The sequence below is a fragment of the Stegastes partitus genome, unplaced genomic scaffold, assembly GCF_000690725.1.
Source record: "Stegastes partitus isolate 25-593 unplaced genomic scaffold, Stegastes_partitus-1.0.2 Scaffold544, whole genome shotgun sequence".
NCBI lineage: Eukaryota > Metazoa > Chordata > Actinopteri > Pomacentridae > Stegastes > Stegastes partitus.
This window is the reverse complement of record NW_007578275.1, coordinates 355,708-375,900: the sequence shown is the minus strand read 5'-3', so window position 1 is coordinate 375,900 and position 20,193 is coordinate 355,708. Positions and strand designations below refer to the sequence as shown.

Genomic DNA, 20,193 nt, shown 5'->3' with positions numbered 1-20,193 from the left:
TCTGTGGCTTACTGTTTGCAGTCACTGCTGCTGTCCTTCCTGACAGTGTGAGTGACGAAGAGAGGTTGTGGGTAAACCGCAACTATGTGAGAGCATAGAGAACTATAATTGTCGCTGTGGCTGCTGGACAATAGAGGGAAATCTTATCAGTCTAACTGTCGCATCCAACCAAGTCAGTGGTTTACAAATTCTGGATTTTTGTTCAAAATGGATCACAGGTCTGCCCAGGTTCTTGGGAAACTGTAAAATTGCAAATTAAAATATTAATTAATAATGGAAATATATTCAAAATGTATGAATGTACTGTATGAATCCTCCTTGCAAACATTTCAAACCAGGCACAAGCAGTATCTTCCATTTGCAGAAGTGCAGTGGCAACAGACCTGAGCTCCTTGTTGGCAAGAAGAGCAACAGCAGCAGCAGTGTAGAACTGCAGATGGAGACATGTCACTGAGTGTGTGTTTTTGTTAGAGTGTGTGTGTGTGTGAGGATTTCAGCTTTTACATTTCAAACCTGTGAACTAGTGATGAAGTCACAAGCCAGTTCCATGAGCTGCTTCCCACCTAAAATCTTCATGTATTCATTTAAAGGCCGTTTGTGATTTTGTCTACTGCTGCTGTGTCTTCTGTTATTTTCACCCCTCTCACGTATGCCGGTGTGTGGGTTTGCCATTGCTTTCAATGCCCTCCTGACTTCGTCCTTTGTTTTGTTGCAGACTGTGTTGAATGGCAAATGCCAAAAATGTATTCAAATTGGTTTGCCCCGGTGTGTTTGTGTATGAGCCTCCTGTGAGAGCTGAGTGATAGGTTTTATGGCTGTCTTGTGCCCAGAATCCCCATCATCATTCTCAGGACAACCACAACACATGCTTTCTCTATCTGACAACTCATTTTTCTAATGAAATTTTTATGTCTTCCATCTGCAAGCCAAAGAGAAAATTGGCTTTATGGTTTTTTTTTCTCTCTCTTCTTCCTTCTCTTCCTCTCTCTCTCTCCCACACACTCTTAGAAATAGATGTGCTAACTAGAACTATGCAGGGTTCCTCGGCTTGTGCTTATAATAGACTGAATATAACAAAATGGATATAACCATGGGCCTGAAAAGTGAAACTAAGTACCTTAAATCTGCATTCTTTCTAACAACCAGCAGGGGGCAACTCCTCTGGTTGCAACAAGAAGTCCAACTATATAGAAGTCTTTGAGAAAATTACCCTACTTGTCACTTGATGTGCTACCTCAATAAACTTTCTCCTTGTGATTTTATGCTCTCAGTCGCTAGTTTTAAGACTTTTTGAATGAAGCGTGGTGTTCCTTTTTAAAATGATGGTCCCATTTTTGCACAATGGACAACAAAGCCAAATGTGTTTTAGGGTGAGGATACCTTGTGATTGATAGTGGATGGTGTCCTTGGGTTCTCAGTCTGATCCGCCACTCCTTCATTACATCTGGTTTGAAAAGACTAAGAGAAAGACACGTTGGCTGGATTCTAAACTTAAGGCTTCAAAACACACTAATTATATTTAGCCTACCTTTTGTCTCTGAGGCTTCTGATCTTCTGTCACTGCAATCCAGCTTCTATTAATTCATACACTTGTAGAAAGGTGATAATAGCAAGGTGTTAACAGGGTGAAGGGGTGGGAACAAACTTGTTATAGCTGAATTGTAGTGATATGTCACACCTGTTTTGAAGAGAAGAACGTGTGATGACCTGAATGTTGTTCAGACATATGTGTCTGAACCGGCTTCTGTTCTAAGTGGTTCTGGTACTGTATCCAATCAAGTGTCTATAAGAGTCCCATGAAACACATTCAGCCAGTTTCCTCAACATAGATGAAAGCTAGAGCAAGACTGAAAGAAGCATTTTTAATTTTATTTTTTTTTCTAGAACAAGGCTCTTCAGCTCCCACATACTGACCCCAACAGGGCTGCCAGCTTCCAACCCCCACACTCTTTCCCTGGGAGACCAGAGTTCAAATCCCAGCTTCTTCACCCCTGTACACTTTACCGCTCCACCCTCCCACTATCCAAACTGAAAGAAAAACAGATAAGGAGCATCAACTGGCCAATTTAAAAACATACATGCATATGGCAACTTTTTCACTCGTGAACTCCGAGCAGTTAGAAAACAAAACCAACATGGTGGCTCTGTTGTTAAGTGCAAAGCTCGTGCTATTAAGATTGAGGGTACAAAACATGATGTCAGCTCCAGAGATCACATGCACTGTATATTTTGCCACTCCATCCCACATTAGAAATGATTTTTTTTTAAAAAAGAAAAGATCAACACACCAACACCATTCACTTACACACATTGTATTTTACGTTGAAGCAACTAACCAATTAACTTAGTGTCTATTTCAATTGAGTAAGCAATTAATTATTTTATTGCATGAAATTATGTTCAAAATATCAACTATGGCATAACACAATTAAAATAAAATGATTATTAGGACTTCAGATACATCTGCATTTAAATGTACCATTTCCGTCAACGTGAATCTTTGAGGGTGCCATCTGTATACTTTCAACAATGCTGGATAAACTCTGTCTTCTTTGAATGAAAAACGCTTTATTCCAAAAAGGTCCTTCTCAAGCAGTTGGTTTTGTGTAGAAGGTTAGCCCGACATCGTAAGGGAGAAACTCGCCGCTTAAAGAATTCAGTAACAGCAAATATGTCGGTGTTGTGACACACGTCATGGCCGTCCCCCAAGGAGGTCATTTGTCTGCTTTGTAATAGTCGAACAGGTAAACATCCAGTCAATCGAGTTGTTGCACTTAAGCATTTGCCGTGCATGCATATTAGAAGTAAAATCTGTGGAGAAAGACGCTTTTAAAACCTTACTTTGGTGCAAGGTAGCCAAACTTATTAAGTGGCTCGCATCACATTTGACTGGTGTTTCTATACATGCAGTTTTTATGTCCTGGTGTCCACTGAAATTGCAGTTCAACCTCTCTTCTCCATTCATTTTGATAAAAGCCGAGGCTCATTCACCTGAATTTGCCTCAGCTCTTCAGGTGGAACCTTTATTTCTAGGAGCATACACACTCACACAAAAACACACAGACTCACCTCAGTTGTTTCAGAGGTGCATACTGCTTTCCCAGAGGTTAAAGCACACATAGTTGATATTACAGAAGTAGAGAAAAAAAAGGCGGAGATGAAACAGAGATTGAACGGGAGCGAAAAGGGATGAGTTGACGGAGGGCGGTTAGATGCGTGATAGAAGATTCTTCTGCGTGAAAGAGTGCATTTCTTTGTGTGTGTGTATGTGTGCAGAGCTGTTGTTTGATGTTCTTCCCGTCTTTCAAGCTTACTGTGTTGAGATAGCTTGCCCTAATGGGTTGCATGAAGCTCAGGAATGTAGATCAACAGATGAATGCCTGGCTGCTGCATATAACTGTCTGTGCTTTTGCGGTTGTGTGTGAGAGAGTGAAATGACACTGCACACGCAGGCAGTGTCAGCGTACGCACACATGCGGACACACACACTGAGGTATTTGTTAGCTTTTGCGAGCTAACACACTGAGCTTCGTGCGTGTGTTTGCGTGCTTCACAGTCAGAACCTTTTCTCGTGTGAGCTGCAGTGTTTGGCCTCAGTGGAGCTGCTGCCTGACCGGGATTTAATGAGCCCTGAACTCTGCCTGCTCCTCCACCTGTGAGTTTGTGCATCTCAGGTTCTTGCAGAGTCCTGTTGGAGCTGCTAAGATGCCTGTTGTCCCACCTGAGACCATGCGGACATTTCTATGTTTGCCTGGCATTCTGTTGTTATGGTTTTGGTTCAGTCATATCCAAAGAGCTCCCAATACAATTTGATTGAATGTTCAGTAAACCCATATTGGAGCCAACAAACGTTATTCTGGCCCATACAATTTGTTTAATACTGTGTAATAACAGAAATACTCTCAGAAACCAAAATGGCAAAAAAAAAAGAACATTCAAATACTTTCACATACAGGAGCATCAATGAAAATGCAAATTAAATGTCTTTGAGTGGACACTTCCAAAAGTAGTAAACTAAGTGTGCTTTTAGAGATAAAGACGCTGGTATATTAACTCCGAACTAAGATTTTCTGGCAACTGGTAATAGCATCCAAATGTCAGTAAAGAGGCAGTTCATAGGGTACTATTATTCAATGACAGGCGGGAAGAATCAGGCAAACAAACAGAGCAGACTTGGCAGGCAGAACATCCACAGCTGGCAGGCAACAGGTAAGAGGCAAGCAAAAAAAACCCAAAAAAAACATCCAACATAAATGGCTCGACATCAAAAGAAACCTGCAACCACAGCAGCATTAGGCTAATTAAAAGATGTGTAGAAAGCTGTGTTTAAATTCAGAAGTTACCTCCTGAGGTGTGCAGCTGAGGAATGTATACAGTAAAAGGCTGAGAAATCTCTCTCTTTCCAAGTGGTGCAGCATTTTAGTGCTCTCAGTTTAAGCGACGACTTGGAATTCTACTTAAGAGTATCCAAAAAGAGCGTCAGTGCCATAAGAAGAGGGAGAGAAGGAAAGCGTAGGTGTCACTGTGACACAATCAGGCTAGATTGCAGCACTCGAACTGGCACACCCACCATGAATGACTCTAATCAGCAGGACTGTATCATCAGGGCCTCTTCTGACTGCCAGTCAGGGTGAAGTGGTTTAAAACTAGCTCCTCTAAATCGTCTAGTAGTAAAATTAATGTATTTTAAAATGTTTTGGAAGTAAACAAGGGAAAGAATAAAGATTTCGGGGGGGGGGAGACGACAATAAGGACCGGCTAAAATGAGCAGTTATTTGAAGTCTAAATAGTGATCTGCAGTGCAAGTCAGTTCACCCTCAGCTCTGCCACACACCACTGCAGTGACAGAGATGAGCAGAAGTAAGTTAACGCTGCTTTCTCATGAACCTCCACTGATTGCTGACTGAGACCATCCATCCATCCATCCATCCATCCATCCATCCATCCATTGTCTATACCAAGCCTTCTCAGTGGTAGCCCCCAAACGTTGGAAAAGCCTACCACTGGACATTAGGGCTACTCAGACTACTGAATCTTTTAAGTCTCAGCTATAGACCCACCTCTACTCAGTGGCCTTCAGTTCAATCAGGCGCTGACATCCTGGCTGCATTGTATATTGCTTTTATCGTATGTTCATGTATGTCTTTTAAGTGTTGATTTAGAAGTCTGTAAAGCAGCGGTCCCCAACTACCGGGCCGCGGACCAGTACCGGGCCGTGGGTCATTTGGTACCGGGCCGCACAGATAGAATAAAAACGTTTTATTGGTTTATTTTTATTTCCAGCAGAGTCTGCAGGGTGTTTTATTTTGAAACATGACTAGCTCGTCTTCCCGTCACTTCCAAGTTTGTGTTCGTTTCCCGCACTTGACTGTCAGTTTTTATGCCCGGCTGCTAAACAAAGCCGTCAGTCAAAAACAAACATCTCAGGAGAGCTGCTTTGGAAAGTGGAAGAGACTCGATACTGAGACAGAGAAAAAGTAAACATGTTAAGCAATAAAAAGTAATTTTATTTATTGATGAAACTTTTCAATAGAAAAAAAAAACAATTATTATTTGTTATGTGCGTAATGACCGGTCCGTAGAAAAATTTCTTGCTTAAAACCGGTCCGTGGTGCAAAAAAGGTTGAAGACCGCTGCTGTAAAGCACTATGGTCAGCCTTGATAGTGCCTGACTCCTGGTAACTCCAGCCTAACTGAAGCTGGAGCATGACTGGAACTGTCACTCTGAATGGCCACGCATTTAATGATGAATAACTTTAAGCTGTAATACAATTGAAACAAGCAAGGTACAGTCGTGACTCGATTAGCCGACCCTTAACAATCCAAAAACCTTGCTATCCGACAGGTTTTTTGGGAAAACAAACTTCTGGGGGAGCGCTCTGACGCCAAATATTCATCATCAATTGGGCCCAAATATCTGGAGCCCAGAAAGTGCTATTTGGACAAGCCCTCCTAGTTATTAACTATAAACAATGAATATTAATAACAACAAATTACTCTTCAAGCATCAAGCCCTCCTTGTATCTCGACCTTCATCTTGACAATCCGACAGTCTCGCTATCCAACATAAAAGAAGGTTTTACATTTAGTGTTGGGTTATCGAGTTACGACTGTATATAAAAATTCTAACCCCATACAGATTTCACAAATGGGGATGCTAGCTGTAGTGACCAAAACCATTTTTTTTGCATTGGGCTGTAAACTTGCTTATTTCTGTTGTAAAGTTGGGCATTTTAACATGGAGGTCTATGGGGATTGACTCACTTTTACAGCCACCCTCAAGTGGCCATTCGAGGAACTGCAGTTTATTGCACTTTGATTCATTTTTCAGCCCTGGAAGCTAATTGAAATGGGATGATAGCCATCATTGTGATTAAAGCTGTAGCCACGGGAAAGGTACATATTGGTACGGTACAGCTGGACATCACCGCAGCGCCATAGATTCAACCACAAATGCAGCTGGAGTCTGAGCAGTAAACACATCCAGCCACAGCCTCTGCCACCACAGCCAAGCAGAGCAGCTGCAGCTGTGCTCGCAGCCTGTGGTTACATACTGCCAGAGATCGGCCTCTTAAAATGAATAATGAGCAGTAAATGCATCACGTAAAGTGTCACATCATGTGTTTCCCTTAATTGGCTGTGTAATATAACTGAAGTGAACCAACACACCAACTGTTCATATGGATCAGAGGAAATACAAAACTTATGGTGAAGGAATGGAAACGTTATTACGTGAGAATGCAAAATAATTTGCAAGGGAAGGCAAATCCATTTCACGGATTGCACTGCAGATTATTGTATCTTTTGACATTGTTTTGTAACGTGTTCAGTATGTGTTGGGAGTTTCATTCATTTTTCTTGCCATGTGTCAAAGTGGCGTGAAAATTGCTCACATTACTTTTATCATGCATTTGTGAAGAATTAAGAATGGAACTCAAATATCACTTCATCGAATACTCTAACACCGTGAAAACACATGTACACATTTGTGCACGACTGGCCGTCTTCCTCCATCTTCTTCTGGCCCCTGCAGCTCCAGAAGTTGCTGACACGGAGCCGTTATCTCCCTGTTCTCCCCGGTAACTAAAATCCACAGACAGCTCTCTATGTCAGCCAATCAGATAACAGATAGCCCCTGATTTCGAATCAGCACTGCATGCCTTTCATCCTTCTGCTAGAAAGCAGTTTGCCTGACAGATAGAATCCTGCAGAGTGTTTACTGTATGCGGCGTCTAAATAACAGACATAATGAGAAAAGGGACACGGGAAAAACGGGACAAATGAATGATCTTATGCTTGGTCCTAAAGGCAGAGAAACAAATGAAGTGAGCAAAGAAAGAGCAAGGAAATACTGTACATGAAGGGGGGGAGGGAAGGGGGAGAAAAATAGAAAGCATGGATTGGATAGTAAGAGGGAGGGGTGATGAGAGGAGGGAGACAGAAACCCTCTTTCAACTCACCTCTCCCATGTCAGCTATAAGGAGGCCTGGTACAGAGATGTTAGAGGAATGAATGAATGAAAAAAAGAGAGAGAGAGAGAATGTCAGTTCTGCATTCCAGAGGCCATGTTTGCTCGTGTATCTCTTTCTGCCTGTACGTATGCCTCCCCATCAGATATTTCTATCAGTCAGCAATGGGTTCCTGAAACACTGAGGTATCTCTGTTTTCATCCGGCAAATCAGATGCGGAGAGATAGAGGACGGGAAGGAGGCACAAAGAAAGACTGAGAGGGGAAGAAGATGTGGAGGCGGCAGTGACGGGTGTAAGAGGAGTGAGTGAGAGAGAAGAGTCTGCATCTTTGATATTCTTGGCATCTTAAATGAGGGTTTGGGTAACACCAGTACACTGACTCTTTGCTGTGTATTTCATTGCACTGCAGTCATATTTCCTCAGCAACATTAATGAAACTCTCATCTGAACCCAGACCAAGCCGCTGGGTAAATTAGTTTCCTCGCCACTGTGATCTCTGGTTGTACCGCACATTTGCAACGGACGGAGGAGACTGTCGAAATGAGCCAGCGTGGTCAGCTGTCAGTGTGATTTACTTTGACCGTAAGGTGTAATAAATGTCTACTGACAACTTGCAGTTTCATAGTTTGTACAGATGCACAGAGCAGAAGTGCAACAGGAGCAATTAGTGTACATCATGCGCTCGACAAACACGGAATTAGTGCATCTGTGTGTTTTAGGTTTCGTGTTTTCGCTTGGCTGGACTTACTTGGGTGCATGTTTCTGTCATCATGTCTCTATATTTGTTTTACGGCATAGGTTGTTTTATAGGTTTAGGCTGCATTTTCATTTACATTTAGAAAGTTATTTATTTTGGCTTAAAATAAACATATTTTTTCACCACAGGTAAGATGCATTAGACAGGAGGAGGGGAGGATGGAGACATAAGTCAGCAACAGGACAGAACAGAGTTTCTGGGATCATTATTTACAGACTTATGCTGTACTTAATGTGTTGTTTACTTTCAGTTTTCACTTGCTGTTTGGTTTGGTTAAAGCACTAAAACTACATTATTAGGTTTAGGAAAAATGTTTTGTTTGATAATTTTACAAAGATAACTACTTGTTGGAAGGCTGGTTTGGGTTCCTAAAACGTATTTTTTGGAAAATAACACAATTTCAGGTAAAATATTATCCGTCCTCTCCATTCTCTGAGTTACCAGGGTGACGAGGCTGATCTAATATTTGATTTCTTGGCTGAACAGCAGCGACACTTAAACAGCAAAGATATGCTGATTTGAAACACATTTGTGATTTGTCACAAACAAATGTAATGCAATAGAAAATATATTTCCCTTAAAATGTAATGGAGAATGCAGTTTAGTTGCATAGGAACATTATTTTTAGGAGACAGGGCTGACAAGTTTGCATTGAGAGCCATCATTCATTTCCTACTGACAATCTTAATCCCCTGACATTTCCTGTAGTGACCCCCCGCTGTGTTCATGTTTGTGGTTTTAAGTTAAATATTTCATCAGTGATCAGATTTATTGCCATGAAATTTGGTACAGACATGCTTGTCTCCGTCAGGATTAAATGTAATAACTTCTGACTTTTCCTCTTGCAACACAAACAGAAATTTCAGCCTATGAACAGATACCTGCAAAACCACGTAAAAATCATCCACTGGATCTTGTTGCACGGTAAACTAAGAATGTCAATATTGTAAACATACATGCTAAAAATTCAACATGTTAGCAATGCCACTGTCTTCACAATCCCAGTGGTCAGCGAACTTCCGTTAGCATTTAGCTCAAAGCTCCACCGTGCATAAGAGCAGCCACACAGAGCGCTTGTGTTGGCTCTCACTCCAGCACGGTTGAAATGAAATATTGACTGTCAAAATAAAGAGAGAAATTTCAGCTTTCATTTGAGTGTGTTTAAAACACTAGATAAAAACGCCTTCAAGGGCTACTCTCAAACACAATTAAAGCTGAAAACCTGCCATTGTTCCCTTTAAAGTGTGGTGCCAAAAGGATGCAAAATCCAGACTCTACAGATTGCATCATACATTGCATCTTCTAACTGATAGAAAATAAGGTTACAAATAATTTTAAAAAAACAACAAAAAAAAAACGCCATCAGGCCCGAGTACATCCCACTTTGTCCCTGCTGTGTGGTCATGCCTTTTCCCAGCAGATAGCTAAAGTCAACACATGCTTCGCCAGCCTGCACCGTGGCACAAACACAAACCAATAGTGACCCACTGACGCTTTGTTTTTCTGTGTCATGATGTGAGCGCTGTGCATTGTCTGCAGCTGACTAAGCCTCTTCAAATCTCACAATGCAATGCGGCAGTTTGGCCACAACCCAGAGCCCCAGATTTATCCCTAACCATTTCAGCGAGGACAGTCGTGCCAGCCGTGGTTTAAAACCGACAGAAATAACTACTCTGAGTAACAAACCCTGTTTGTCACCAGGATCAAGCAGATGGGTTGTGTTTGTCCGTGCAGTCCGGTCCTGATGTGTCTTTATCGGAGCGTCTTGCTGCTTTGCGCTCTCATCTGTGCATATCATCGTAGGTGGCCGTCTATTTACTGTGAAAAGATGTAGGCTATTGAGATAAACTGCACCTCTCTATCTCTCATCTGCCAGTAGATTTATGGGGAGCTTATATCTTCAGTAAAAGGCATCAGTGTGTATGTGTGTGTTTGCATCCATCTATCTTCTTTATCGGCATTGAAAGCATGATTCTCTCCCTTGCCCGCCCTCTGAGCTTTAATGCCATGCAGACACATAAAGAAACACACACACACATGGATACACAAATGGATGGAGAGGTCTGCTGGAAAAAAAAAAAAAAACAACACAAGATTTCATGTCTCTTCCTGGCTCTTGGGTTATTTTTATCTTGAATGCTCGTGAACTCGTAAGTCTTCCTCTTTTTTTTTTTGCATACCTCTGTCCCTCAGTGACTTCTCCCTTCCTTTCACATCTCCCTCCCTCTCCTCTTTTCCTCCTTTCTACCCATCCATTCATTAGAGCTGTGTGAGAGTGAAGCTGCGAGAGAAGAGATGAAAGACACCAGAGTGGGGTTTTTCATCATAGATACGCATGTACACACCGGCTCCTCTCCTAATGCACTGTGTCTCTGTGTACACTGAGCTGAATGCATGTGTGCCGCTATGTTTTTCCTGCTTTTTAATGGTGTTTTTACAAAATCCACATATCCTGCTTCCTGATGAAATTCTAAAAAAATAAAAAATAAAAAAAAAATATGAAAGGATTAACGTGCCTTGGAGCTGCCTAAATCAGAAGAATGTTTTCGTTGTGTCATTCATCAAATTGTGTGTTTGTGGAAGTCTGTGCCTCAAAAATAACGAGGATAAGTCAATTACCATAAAACTGTGACAGTGCATTTTAGATTTAGCAAAGAGTGTGTCTGAGTGTTTGTGGGGGTAGGCACGCGTACGTGAGTGATAAATACAGATTTTGCATGTTTTTGTTAGCATATGGCCACACATACACAAACACACAAAGACTTTATAATGGGGACTGTGACTACCAAATATTACCAGTGTTGGTCAATCTATTTAGAATAGAATAGAATAGAATAGAATAGAATAGAGTATTTTTTTGTTGATCCCCCATTGGGGGAAATGTACATACCACAGCAGTATCCAAAAATATAGAAAGAAAATATAGGAAAATAATATTATTAACAACAACAGTATGTACATTGAAAAAAAAAAATAGATTGTGCACATTTGTGCAAATTTGCAGTGCAAAAGTGAATTTGATACCATGAAATGCCAATTTGGTCAATTCGGTCAACATTAACTAGTAATGCTGATGTTGTAAAGTCTTACTGCAGTTGGTAGGAATGACCTGTGGTAACGCTTTTTCTTGCAGAGAGGATGTTTGAGTCTGCTGCTGAAGGAGCTACTTAGAGGCCCCATAGTTTCATGCAGCGGGTGAGAGGGGTTGTCCGTGATGAATGTGAGCTTTGCGAACATCCTCCTCTCACCCACCTCCTATATGGAGTCCAGGTAGCAGTCCAGGACAGAACTGGCCCTCCTCACCAGTCTATTTAGCTACTTTCTGTCCCTGTCTGTGGTCCCCGCTTCCCAGCAGACCACTGCAAAGAAAAAAGCAGATGCCACCACAGTGTCATAGAACGTCCTGCACACTCCAAAGGACCTCAGTCTCTTCAGCAGGTGGAGACGACTTTGGCCCTTCCTGTACAGGACCTCTGTATTATGTGACCAGTCCAGTTTGTTGTTGAGGTGAACACCCAGGTATCTATACGTCTCCACCATCTCGATGTCTCGACCCTGGATGTTCACCTGTACAGTCTGGGGTGTCTTCCTTCTACGGAAGTCAATGACCATCTCCTTTGTCTTTCTGGCGTTGAGCTGGAGATGGTTCTGCTCACACCAGTTGACAAAATCAGTGATGATGGTCCTGTACTCCCGATCATCCCCCTCAGATACACACCTGACAATGCCTGTACCATCAGAGAACTTATAGAGGTGACAGCTCCAAGAGCTGTAATGGTAGTCTGAAGTGTACAGGGTGAAGAGAAAGGGGGGAGAGCACTGTCCCCGGTGGGGCCCCTGTGCTGCAGACTACCACATCAGACACACAGTCTGAAGCCTCACGAACTGTGGTCTGTTGGTGAGGTAGTCGATGGTCCATGCAGCCAGGTGACAGTCTACTCCCGCTTTTTCAAGCTTCACCCGTAGCAGTGAAGGCTGAATTGTGTTAAAGCACTGGAGAAATCAAAGAACATGACTCTCACAGTGCTGCTGGTGTTCTCCAGATGAGTCAGGGATCTGTGCAGTAGGTTGACCATTACGTCATCCACTCCAATGCCCGGTTGATAAGCGAACTGCAGTGGATCCAGATGTGAGCTCAGCAGGGGGCGAAGGTTCCTGAGGACAATCCTCTCCATGGTCTTCATCAGATGAGACGTGAGGGTCACAGGTCTGAAGAGGTTGGGCTCCCTGGGGTGCGCTGTCCTCGGGACAGGAACCATGCAGGAAGTCTTCCACAGCGACGGAACATCGGTTTAATTAACCTTGTAATAGTAGTAGTGACGATACTCAAAAAAATTCTCAGGAAATGGAAAACCTTCAATTAGCAGTCACTGAACATTTTTTAAAAACAAAACAAATGGTGAACATCTAAAGAAAGACAAAAAAAAGGTTAAATGTAAGAGGAATATTTCAAAGAACGAAACCATGTACATCAGAATTAAGACGCTGGACTCCACCTTTTACTGACCGATGGTGTCCTGGTGGTGGAGAGACAAACTTCCAGGCAGAGTGACACCACAGTCAGTATGAATGAAACACAGCGTGGCAGGAATGACTGAGGGGGTGGAGACGAGGTGCAGCAGAATAAGGGGATGAGCAGAGTCATGACTTCCCTCCTCAGGGTGACAGTTTGGTTGGTGGGTGACAGATGATGCTGATGAAGAAGAGGGAGGGCAGAGGAGGATCTCAGACGGATGACTCAGAGGTGTGGGGGACGGTGCCGGGCAGCTTTCCCCGGTTTTTCCTTGGGCCCCAGACGAGGAGCTGAGGAGGGGGTCGATCTTGTCGCCGGTCTCCTGAGTAAGGATGCCGTCTGGCCTGTCCTCGGCTCCATCTCCAAGTGGTTGATCTCATTGGTGCCCTCCGTCGACTCCTCCTCATGGATTTCTTGCTCTCTGCCTTCCTCCTTCAGGAACTTGAGGTGGTGTGTTGAGATGGCCGAGATCAGCTGTCCCCACAGCAGCTCCCCCATGCCAATGAACACGCACCCCAGCCACTGCTGGATGGGCAGAGCTGTGCAGGAGAACAGCTTCCCTCCGAACTGAACAATGATGATTTGCAGGATTAAAGTTCCGAATACAACTCTGCAGAAGATGGGGTTCTTGTAGATGCCCTCAAAAACGTTTCCCCCGCTGTGGATCTTCCTGGCATTGATTTCGTTGAAAAGCTGCATCATGACGAACGCATTGAACTCGATGGTGTGGTGCTCTGATGGCGGGAAGTGCAGGGGGGCTGTTGATGCTGAAAAACTTCTCAGCAGCAAAGAGCAGGGTAAAGATGATGATGAGTGTGGCCCAGGATGTTTGTGCTGTCTTTGAAGTTCATGTGTGTAAGTTGATTAAAAATATAAATTAAATAAGTCAGTTAAAAAAAAGTAGGATTAAAAAGTTTAAAAGCCATCCTGTATTGTATGCTATCTTTGACTCTCCGTCGTCTCCCTGTGGAGAGTTCGACTTGCTTACAGCTCTCAGTAGCACAACGGAGCTTCATGACATTTGCCTTGGGAAATATTTACCTGTAAGTTAAAAGAGGGCACAAGCATGAAATACACAAAATATGTGTTTTAGAGCAGACGTTTTCTGTTTCCGGCGCTCAGCTCGTGACAAGAGCTGTTAGCAGCCAACTTGTGTAGCTAACTTATTTTAGTTTCTCTGTATTTTCAATTTTACAAGACGTTCTAAAGCTACCAAAGACCAGGAAATGCCAAGAATGTTTATTGGAGGTAGCTTGAACGTGCTAACTGGCTGTCTAGCAGTGCAAAGCTGACGCAGTGTGAAGGCAGCACAATGTTCTTCATCATAGTGCTGGAGATGAGAGACATGTAGTATTATTGAATTTCCCTTCTGGGATAAATAAAGTATTTTTCATTTTCATTCATTTTCATTTCATGTTACAGCCGTACGGTTTACGTTGCAGCAGAGACTCGGTGGGCTGTTCGGTGGCCAGAGCCAGAGAAGCCAGTGTCCATGATGAGGTTGACCCACAGCATCTGAACGGCCTTCCAGGGAGAGTCCTGAGTGATGCAGGCACCGGTGAATGCCACGATCACGGCCACCACGTTGACGTTGAGCTGGAACTGCTGGAACTTGGCGATTTCTGCCCCACATGACGGCCTTGACAGTACTGGTGAAGTTGTCGTCAGTCAGGATGTCAGACGCTTCTTTGACCACATCTGTGCCAGAGATTCCCGTGGCAAAGCCAACATCAGCTTTTTTAAGGGCAGGATCGTTGTTGGTGCCATCTCCTGTCACTGCCACCACCTGCCAGATTTCACCCACTGTGCTGTCAATGATGCCTTTGACCAGAGTGTGCTTGTCTGTTGGTGATGAACGAGCCAGAACACGCAGTTTGGGCCAGACCCTATCCAGACACAACACAGACGGTCCTCAGCCCATTGCAGGCCATTGGTTTGATCACCTTACGCACCACCTCGTCACAGTCCTTGTGCTTGAAGATGCGGGGTCTGCCCTGGGCGTCCAGGATACAAGAGCATTTCCTCGGGATGATCTCTGACGCTCCTTTGGTGTACATGCGGAAGCCAGTGTCAGTGTTCTTCGGCACCATGCTCATGGATCTGCATGAGGAGTTGAATGTGTAAACTTTGTAGAACTGCTCTTTGGGAACCTCATCTCTGATTGGCTGGTAGTCCCTCTTCAGCTCGAGCAGCAGGCCGAGCAGTGCTCACTCCGTCTTGTTGCCCACGTGGCGAGGCAGGATCTTGGTGGTATATGCTGAGTTGATGGAGATGGTGTTGACCATCGTTTCCAGAGTATCTGGTATGATGGCGTTAGGTTATGAGATGGTCTTGGTCTTGGTCTTGACAGAGCGAGGCTAGCAGAGAATAGTCAATGCAGCACAGAGGATTGTTGGCTGCCCTCTCCCCTCCCTGACAGACATTTATACAACCCGGTGCCTCAGCAGAGCTCGCAACATCACCAAGGACAGTTCACACCCCGGTTCTCAGCTGTTTGAGCTGTTGCCCTCTGATAGGCGCGACAGATGCTCCAAAGCAAAGACAAGCAGAAACTGAGCCATCACCATCATGAACTCTCACTTGTAAAATATCCACTCTACCTCAGTAAGTCTCCTCCACTATGTGCACTATGTAAATATCCATTATCTGTATGTAAATATTCATAATCTGTATGTATACATCCATCATCTCTTGCAATATTTCTTAAATCTTTCATTTCTTTTTATGTATTTATCTTTATATTTAAATGACCAAATTTGCACTTCCTCTTGTTTTGAGCAATTTTGCACTTTATTTTGTTTTTTACTTGCACTGAAAATAGGAGAAGCTATCCAATCTCAAACACTGTATAATGATAATAAAGGGCATTCATTCATTCATTCATTCATTCATTCATTCATTCATTCATGTAGTGTGTACCACCTATGTAGCCCTGTACCACCGCCATGCGGTTCATGGTCAGAATACCCGTCTTGTCGGAGCAGATAGCCGTGGCGTTGCCTATCGTCTCACAGGCATCCAGGTGACACACCGGGTTGTTGTCTTTCAGCATTTTCTTGACAGAGTAGGCCTGAGAGATGGTGACGGCGAGCGGCAGCCCCTCAGGAACAGCCCCGACCAGCACTGAAACACCGATGATGAGGAACTTGACAAAATACTGGATGTATATGGGGGTGCACTCGACCAGCCAGATCCGACCCTGGATTTACAGGACTAAAAAAGAAATAAACAGTCCAAAATCCAAAGATAATCTGCTTATGCTGATACAAAACAAAGACGAACCACAGACAATTTTAGAAGCTCAAGCCAGCAAATGTTTGGCATTTTATAAATGACTTGAGTCCATTAACTTTCTGTTAATTGCCTAATTGATCAATCAGCTTATTGTTCCAGCGCTGCAATACGTTGCTCTTGTCTACAGTTAAACCGCCATCTCATGAATTTAATGGAAAAAGCTAATCAGCGCAGCCGCTACCAACAATAGCCAACAACCTAAATTCTGTTTTTTATCGCTGCTGCATTTAAATGCATTGCCACAATTAATTTGCCTCGTCAATGGGAAAATCCTCTGTGTGGTTTCTTAAAATTGAATGAGCCGTCGGTGGAATTGATGCAGTGCTGCTGAGTGGGGGCCCGACGTCTCCGTGCCGAAGCCCGGTTGACTCTTGACATACAGCTTTGTAGGGTGTTTAACATGGTGGTGAATGGGAAGAGGATAAGCTGACAGGCAGAAAGAGCCCTCCTTTGATGGGATTAGTACAGTGGCAGACAGGGACTAGTGCTTTAGATTGATTAAAGTGTAATCCTGGTGGATAATCATGCCTCCTGATGTGACATGTGTGGCCAGCACCCTCATGCAGCACCCCCCATTGCTGCCATACTCACGTAATAACAAACAAACAACATCTCATTCACCCTGAGCTGTCTCTCTTATTCTAATTTTGCCATTCCTTATTCTGGATTTTGTTGACGGTTGTCCAAAAAGGTCAAGAGGAATGGAGTTGAAATGGCACAGATAGGAAACGAACACTCTAGCTGTGATGATCTGTCACTTACCTAACTGACGGTGTCTGGTTTATACATCAGCTGGTGGAAAAACAGGTTTTCGCCACTTCACATTACTGTTTCTATGTCGGTTTATGTCAGCGTAAAAGACTAAGTGACTCCCTGACTGACGTAGAGAGACATTTAGAGCAGGAATATCAAAACATTCTGACATTATCAGTCCATTAAATGCCGTTATCACACATCATTGCCATACATATGGGCCAGGAGGGACCTCCTCCACCTTTTAGTAGGTCACAAGGCACGTTATCATCCACGTTGATCATCGTTAAACAGAAAATAACCCTGATACTGTCGGCGACTTATTGAGGTTGTGTGAATAAGTGCATATAAAATCTCTGGTGGGGTCGTCACCCTGAAATTAAAGTCGTACCATTTCCATATCACTTTCAACAGAGCAAAAGTCTAAACTGCATGCTTTTGCATTACCAGAAAGGCACGTACAAAGGATTTGGAGAAAGCTTTATTTATTTCAACTTCAACATTGAGCCAAAATCACGAAACGCCTTCCTCATTCTTGTCACCCTACAATTTAACTTTTCTATTACAAACTGAAATGTCCATGGAAACAAAACTTTATTGCAAAGAAGACAGCATCTTTAAGAGGTCAAAATAATGAGACTCACCAATAATAAATGTACCCCCAAGTTTGACAGAATAATAAAATAAACTGAGTTTAGTTTGTTGCCTCCAGCTGTTTGTAGGAGTCTTTCCTCTGTGTGTATTCAATATCTGCAGGATCAGACAGCAGCAGGACATATATGAGCATCTCTAAGGCGAAAGATTTAAATGCATTTATTTGTGCTGCAACAGCACTAACTCCAGTAATTACTCATAATTCTAAATTACAGCTGAGACAGGGGCATGATCAATGAAAATCTAATGGCAGGTCATACTGTGGGCTTTTCTTTACCTAGGACAGTTGAGCTGTCACACGCAGTGCCACATATCATAAGCTAAATGAGGTAAATCATTTGTCACATAGCGACTGTCCTCAGGTTGAGTCCTGAGCTCTATCACAGCTGTCTGGATATTTGCATTTTGGTGTTCACGAAGTAGTAGATTGATTATCATGACACATGGACAGAATTTTCAGTGTTGGAGAAATGATAAACAAGCAAAGCTATTAGTAGTTTGGGCATAATAAGTTTGCTATCAATGTAGATTTTGTCTTTTGTTTATTAGTGTATTGTTTTGCATAATATATCAACTCATGTACTGTCTAATCTCACGTGCACGAAAAACATTGCATGTGTCCTGTGGCTCTCTACGTCACTGTGGTGATTATGTCTGAATGAAGCCATGTGGAACATTATTGTAAAAGTGACCTACATCTGAATTACAGAATGCCGTCACCTTAACAGATTGATGAAGACAGCAGCGTTGCGTATCCCATATCTGAAAACGGCCGTACCACTTTCCGTGTCTTCTGTTACCACTAACACACTAACAGTGCTGTGGTAATTGTTATCACCCACGGTCACACAAAATTGTGTCCGTTTTTTCCAGGCTCCATTCCCAGATGTGTGATTAATGGGAACATTGTGCATGAGGGACGCTGGCAGTATGCAACTGGGGGCAACTGTGAGTGGTTACTCAGGCATTATCATGATGGGAAGGAAAAGCTGTAAGCTCTGCGGATTCTCTGTGTGATAGCCTGGAGTCTGGGAACTCGCCTGCAGCCCAGCAGAGGAAGAAAGCTATTTACTTTAGGTTCATTTAACACATCCATGGTCTGGATAAATTCAGCTTATTTGTCTGCGCCATTCTCGGGGGAGATTAAAATTATTTTATGGTGGGTTTTGTGGTTTGGTTTTGGTATGAGAGCGCAGTTAACAGTCTATAACATAAAAACGAGGTTTTATTCATACTTTGAGCTAATTTATTTTGCTGTGCCATTTACACTGTGGGTTGTGTGAGAAAGAGGCAACAGAGCAAATTGTAACAAAGTGGGTAGTTGGAGAATAATAAGAACAAAGGGTGGTAGTGCATACTGGCAATTAGGAGGGTAAAAACAAAGCAGAAAAATAATGACAACTCGCAGGCAGCCGTAATAAGACACTCAGGCTATTTATTTCGGATTCACACAGTAATCACGCAAACATACTGGGTGTTTTTGCAGAGTTAGTCATCATAACGTCCCCCCCCCTTGTTCATTTTTCTCACTTTCACAAGCTGTACATTTCTCTCCCATCCTTTCGCTTAAGGATTTTATAGCAATTCAAGTGGTGACATCTTATCCTGGCAGACGAGGCAAGAGACAGGAAGGGAAATCAATTTTGAGAGAATAATAGAGAGCCAAGACATGAGATGATGCCTGCTGTTACGTGGCCAGAAGAAGCAACAAGAGATGTGGTTGAGGCAGATATGCTGCTATTCTCTGGTCATGAAAGAAAACAAAACGTTTTAGGCTATATGTTAACATATGGAGACACGTAAGCTTGCAAATGGTGACATTATGTACCATTTGTGGTAATCTGAAGCCGTTGAAGCTAAAACTGAAGCTGTCATTTGCTCGCTCTGGGAAGTGTTTTTTTTTTTTTTTTCTGTTACATTTGTTAAACACTTTCTGAATTATTACTTCATTTTTTTTTTCTTGTCTCGTGTGTCTGACTTGTTTGCTGAATCTCTTTCCGACGCTCTGGCCTCACACTTAGAGTTCATTTTAAACCATCTGTACTGTATGTCGCTGGCCATCTGCTCTCTCAACCTTTTGACAGTGGTCTAAATGTCAGTGCTTTCGATGGCAATGCGAGCAGATTAAAGATTTCCACTTCGTTATTTTTTTTTTTCTCCCCCCCTCATCACTCAGTGTGTGACAGTCGCTAACTATAAAGTAACAGATGGTTTTCTCACATCAGCATCATGAAGAGAGCTTGGTTGATTTGAAGGGCACATCCCTCAAGGTGATTTTCTAATAAACACATAGCGGCAGGGTTTTTTTTTTTTTTATAATGGTATGCTAATCCGCTGTAGCCTGTAGCCTGTACTACAAGTGACATATTGGAAACTGCTGAGTTGATTTTGATTGATTTTGGGACATAAAGTCAGCTCTGTGATGGACTGGCGACCCGTTCAAAGTGTCCCTGCCTCCCGCCCAAACGAGCTGGGGAAAGCTCAAGCTCATGTGACCTTGGACAGCATGAGAAAGTGCAAGTGATGGATGGATTGATGTGTCACACAGAACAGCTTTAATACACATTGATGAAGTCCTCCTTTTCTGCATCCACTGTACTTATTGCTTTGGCAAGACATTTTGGGAAACATTCTTATTTGCACTGTTGGTGAAAGTTAAAGAAGTCTGATGCCACTCGAACAGAAAACAACAGTCTTGTCACAATAAGGTTGCCAGATTTGGAAAAATCTTACCTTTACTTACATAAACTTG

At 42.9% G+C, this 20,193-nt stretch overlaps 1 protein-coding gene and 1 pseudogene across 1 annotated transcript in view; one reads left to right on the top strand and one right to left on the bottom strand.

Annotated features, from left to right (window-relative positions):
* The window catches only part of kank4 (KN motif and ankyrin repeat domains 4), a 90,639-nt gene that overhangs the window by 9,379 nt on the left and 61,067 nt on the right, over positions 1-20,193 (top strand). The gene's annotated exons all lie outside the window — the stretch shown is intronic.
* Positions 12,953-20,193, bottom strand: part of LOC103361948 (plasma membrane calcium-transporting ATPase 4-like) — a 31,704-nt pseudogene continuing 24,463 nt past the window's right edge.